Source organism: Oryza brachyantha, chromosome 7, assembly GCF_000231095.2.
Source record: "Oryza brachyantha chromosome 7, ObraRS2, whole genome shotgun sequence".
Lineage (NCBI taxonomy): Eukaryota > Viridiplantae > Streptophyta > Magnoliopsida > Poales > Poaceae > Oryza > Oryza brachyantha.
Window position 1 is genome coordinate 599,727 of NC_023169.2, and position 6,000 is coordinate 605,726.

Below are 6,000 nucleotides of genomic sequence, written 5' to 3' on the forward strand. Positions count from 1 at the left end.
GTAATTAACAGAGTGAGCATCGTGACATTGACTTTGTGGTGTCAAAGTTTTGTATATATCTTCACCCAAACACACACGTACGGTGCCAAATTAAGTCTTCCTTATCATTTGGTTCATCACCACAGCATTAGTCATTAGTCTTGACGTATGTGTGTACTATATGGATCGTATATATCCTGATCCACTCAAATATTTATCTTCATCTTTTTTTAAGGTAAATGATCCATTCAATTTAAAGAAAGAGTTATTCCTTACCTCAATAGTAGTACAATTTAGAAATTAATAACTATATATGTTTTTATTTCATCCCTAAGATTCTTTTTCTATGATGGTGGAAACTTTGCATTCTGGTTTGGCATATACAGGATAAATACACATACACGTATATATGTAATATTGGTGAATATTACACATTGAGGACCGATATTGTTTGGGTAATTTCTATTGGGCATCTTTTAATTATATATTCTAGGTTTATTACATTAGTTTTATAGGTAACTGAATTTTTCTCCCTGAATGTCCTCTAGTTTTTATATTATCCTTTCAGTATCCATTTTAAACTTAATATCTCTATACCAATTTAGTACAAATAAGTGTAATCCTATACACTTTAGTATTTGTTATATAAAAATCAACAAGTCATGTGCGCGGGGGGGGGGGGGCACTAGTCCTTCAATACGACACAATCTTTTAAATTACATGGAAGGCGCACATCCACATGTGCACCCGTTTAATGCAAGTTAAAATAGATCATGAAAATAACTATGAGCCTACAAAAATTGCCAAAAGAAGATTTAGGCCGTATTAAACATAATCATGCATAATACCTCTACGACGCATATCAACCCTAAGATGGTTTTTGACTATAGACCATACCGTGCTCGATGTTGAACCTGGATAGCCACCCATCCAAATGAGGATAGGGACTAGTTTGCCCATCCAATGGTTAAAAAGTATGTCTCTGTATTGCTGATCATATAGGAGCAAGGAATAAGGAGAAATTTAACTTATTACCACTTTTACAAGTCATCAAATCAGATTTGTTACTAGCTGTCATAAATGGACCCTCACGAGTCTATGACATATGAGTCCAGTGACAAATCTGTTACGAACATTCGTAAGAATGGCAAAAAGTTAAATGCCTCAGGATCAGGTGAGATTTCGCTTGGGGTGACGACATATATTTACATAACAAACATAGTTTATAAATAAAAATTTTATATATGTGTTCTTAGTGAGCTAAAAACCAATATAAAAAATAAACTATGCTTAAAAAACCTCAAAATTAACTCAAAATTTAAGATTAAAAATTTAAATTTAGATTACAATATAAACAGAAGTGAAAAGATGTGGTGCTTGCACCCAAAAGAATTTTCCACACATTGGCTATATAAAGCTCAATTAACCCCACTCTACACTAATAATTAACTTTTCTATAGCTCATACGACTTGGATGCAAGTATGTATGTCATAGGTTCTTGAAATACAAGAAAAATGGACCTGTACTTTTCTTTGTACAATGTGTACTATGACCAGAGATAATAAAGCCAAGATATCTTATCTCATCGTACAGGGGATATCATTTATTCGCAACAAACTACTAGTAGCTAGTTGGCATGGTGCTCTCTCACTTGAGTATGGCATATCTAGAATCTATCTAAAAGATTGGTGTGGTCACTCTTGATTATTCCATTTTATTTATGGCTATATGATATTTGAATAATAGATAAAAGGATTCAAGTAGTGTTACACAGAAAGGGCACAACAGTACTACATGCACAGAGGCTGTGTTCGTTTGAGGTGCAGTATCCGACGTGAAAAACGTACTAATAGATTAGTAAATGGTTAATTAATTATTAGTAATAAAAAATTAAAAAAATAAATTAATATGATTTTTTAAAACAACTTGTTTTAAAAAAACATAATGTTTAGCGGTTCGGAAAACGTGCGCATAAAAAAATGAAATCTAGGTAAATAGAGGGTGGTGCCGAATGCGGCCAGAGTACCACAATGCTCCAATATCGTCCCTCAATCTTTTTTGTTTCAAGTGCTATATATTTTACCCCTTGCATTGCATCATTGAGTTTGATATAAACCGACAATAGACATATCAAACACGTTCTATGAAACTTATTTTCCACCGAAAATATCTAACAGATTGTAGACGGTCATCTTTTTCTTGTTATTAAAAATAATTTAGAGATATTTTTTATATACATGTTCGGTGCTCTTAGTGATATAAAAACAAATGCTGAAAAATAAACTATAATAAAAACTCTTAAAATACACTCTAATTTAAGATTAAATATTTAAATTTGAGCTTATAAATATAAACAGAGACGAAAAGGTGAACACTCTATAACATTATCACTTTGAACCATGCTTATATATCACTTTGTCCCACTAGGTATAGTTTTTTTTTTGCAATAATAATTAAATTCATATCAAAATGATCCCACTACATATAAAAACATTCCCTTGATGTACTTCGAAAAAATATATTTTTTGCAGGATTCAAAAGGCTAAAAACATTAAACCATGTGCCAACCTTTTCAACAACAATATAGTACGGCCTACGGTCAAGTAGAGAGAACTAAAACAGAAAATAATTCGATAGGTACGATTTCTTCTCAAATTTTGATAACAATGTTCTGTGACTTCTATCTTGTAGCTAGGGTGACGAACCCTATATAAGCTAATATTATTCTCGTTTTCTGTTTGATACCATTAACTTTTATCTAGATTAAATTATTGGTCTTATTTAAACTTTTTATCAAACCTATAAATTTATAAATTAGGCTTAAAGTTTATATAGTAATAAATTAAATCATAATAGAATAATTAATAGTTATATAATATTTTTAAATAAGACGAATGACAAATATAGATCTAAATCAACTATGTCAAATAAAAAAAAGCAAAGAGGCCAATAATTAAGCTGCTACACGACGTTGGATATGAAATGTGGTTGTTAAGTTGCTTTCCTATGAAAAACACTAGACAGAAACGTGGCGAGGCGAGTGCGCGTAAGGTGTCCACTGAATTCGAGACCAAAACGCCCTTGAATTTGCACAAAATTCACAAGAAAACAGCCACGGAATAGAATCTTTGCCACTAATCTCTTCTCCTGCCCATCGAATATGTCCAAGAAAGCATCTTGTAAAATAATGGCATGGTTCCTAGGGAATATTTTCTCTTGCCCTTTCTCTCTCTCTTTCACCATATTAAAATACAGATAGAGAGAGAAAAAAAATCTTGGTGAAGTATTGGATTCAAGAAAAGGAAAAAAAAAAGGCATCCGAATCTGAATCACCAGCCGTCCAAAATCACATGGCATATCCTCCAAGAATCCAATTTATTTTAATTTGCCCTGTTGCTTCCTCATGGGCTTTGTTTGGAATGAACACCATGGATTGGGACTGCTGGGTTTCTCTTCCCCTCCCTTAATTTCTGTCCCTACCTTTTCCAAAATAAAATTCATAAAGGTTATTTTTTGTACATTTTTGATATTGCATCTTAGTTATTTGGTGGTATTTAACTTTGTAGAATGTAATACAAATGGTCATTTTAACTTTTTGTAAGTAGTAACACAAATAAGGTCGTGTTCGGTTGTCTCCCTTAATCATCCCGATTCACTCATTTTTACGCGCACGTTTCTCGAACCGGTGTGTTTTTACGTAAATTTTCTATAGGAAAGTTGCTTTAAAATATCATATTAATCTATTTTTATTTTTATAATTAAAAATTAATTAATCATGTACTAATCTATAGTTATGTTTTCTGTGACAGATAAGTAACTAAGACACAACCGAACGCGGCCTCAGTAGTGGGGATGACAACACCATATCACATAGCTATTCTACATATGGACACAACTTGCAAGTGCTTAGTTTTCAAAAGAAAACATATCTTCTAGGTAGATGGATATTCGGAAAACCCATGTATATGCGATGTTGAAATGATGCCACCATGCCAATAAGACAAATATCAAATGGCCAGTTCTTATCTTCAAAGGGGCAACCCAAAAATCTCAGCCATGGTACGTTTGTTGTTCCTGACTCAAATTTGTTTAATCATCAAGGTGCCATGGTATCCTCTTTGCAAACGATGTACAACTGGTATATTCTACTGGATGTTCCAAGAATACACTTTCTACGACGAAGTGTGTGACAGTTCATGAAAAAACATTTATGACCACGCACATAATTAATTATGTACTTTTAATACGTGCTGTTATAGCAATACTCGTTGAAACTTTAATGCTTTAGATTATATCGCATTGAGCACAATAAAATACTACCTCTTTGTATCACATTTCTTGTATGCTGAAGATGATGGATATCCAGATCTGGTGCTATATATAAGCTGTAAACAATATATATATATATATATATATATATATATATATATATATATATATATATATACACACATTTCCACCATCCTAATGTTTGACGTAATTGACTTTTTTATATATGTTTGACCGTCCATCTTATTCAAAAAATTACTTAATTATTAATTATTTTTATATTATTTTGTGTATTGTTAAATATATTTTTATGCATATATATAGCTTTACATACTGACAATTTTTTTTAATAAGAGAAATAGTCAAACGCGTATAAAAAAATCAACGGCGGCAACATTAAAAGACGGACGTAGAATATAGCAACAAATATTCACAACTGAACCAACGTACGCAGCACACAGCTAGCTGTTTGCTTCAGAAAGCACAAAGTGATCGAGCAAATGCGACAAAATTAAAGCAAAACTAGCGACAAATCAAAAGAGAAGCGTATGAATTTCACTCTAGATGTTCAAGGACAAAAAATGAATTAAAAGGTGTACGCTTTTACAGAATCATTCGAAGAATGCTGAAAAGAAATTTGTGTTATTTTGTACGCATATATGATCGAGCTGCTAATTGCTTCAAAGAGAAGCAAGCAACCCAAAGCTCAAGAATTGAAAACCGAGATATCCGTTTCTAGTGGAATTAATAATAGCCATCCGTTCCATCCTACACGGTATCTTTAGCGCTAGCAATTAATTCGTCCCAAATCTAGGAACCTTCGAGAAATTAAACTTTGCATCCACAAATTACGCCAGCAGATCCACACGAGAAGCCCATATTAACCATCACAAATTAAACTCCAACATCTAAATGACACATTTTGTTTCATAAACTATTCCCTTCTCTACATATTGCAAGACTTTCTTATCTTATTAAAATTTATTAATAAATTAATATATAGTTGGTATATTTATACAGATTCATTAACACTTATATACTAGATAAAAGTAAAAATTATTACATTGCAAAACGGAGAGAGAAGCATCGTATTTCTTCACTAAACCAGATATACAAAGTACTCCCTATGTCCAAAAATAAATGACTATTTTGGTTAATTTTACATAAATATATACTCAAGTAAAATGATAGCCATGTCCCAATTTACTTACCGTTGTGCTAAAAAGATATGCTAACATTACTCCCACTATATATAATAATTATGCATGCCTGTATTTTCTCTAAATTTCTTTTCTTCCTAGTATACAAGTAGCCATTTATTTTTTTAAAAAAAATCTAATCAAAACAATCACTTGCCTATTCAGTTTGAAGAAATTTTAACCGAGAAAAAGCGAATGAATATGAATATAGGACAACATCAATCCAATAAAATTTTCCAAGAGGTTTGAGTGGATAGAAATTTTTCTATATTTTCTCTCTAGAAACATTTTTTTTAATTTCCTATGCTTCATTTGTACAAACCAAATAACTCTTAAAGAAATTCAATACTTAGAATTTCAATCGATTTTTTCCTTCTAAGGAAGGAAGGAGCATAAGTGCATAACACAAATGGAATGGACTAAAGCGAAATAAAGACAAAGAGAGAGGGTTGTTTGAACAAGTGTTGTGTCCTCCCTACAATGAAGAGGTGACGTGAAAACTCGTCCTCGCCTGATTAGCACCAGATTCTCTTCTCATCTCCTCTTCGCTTC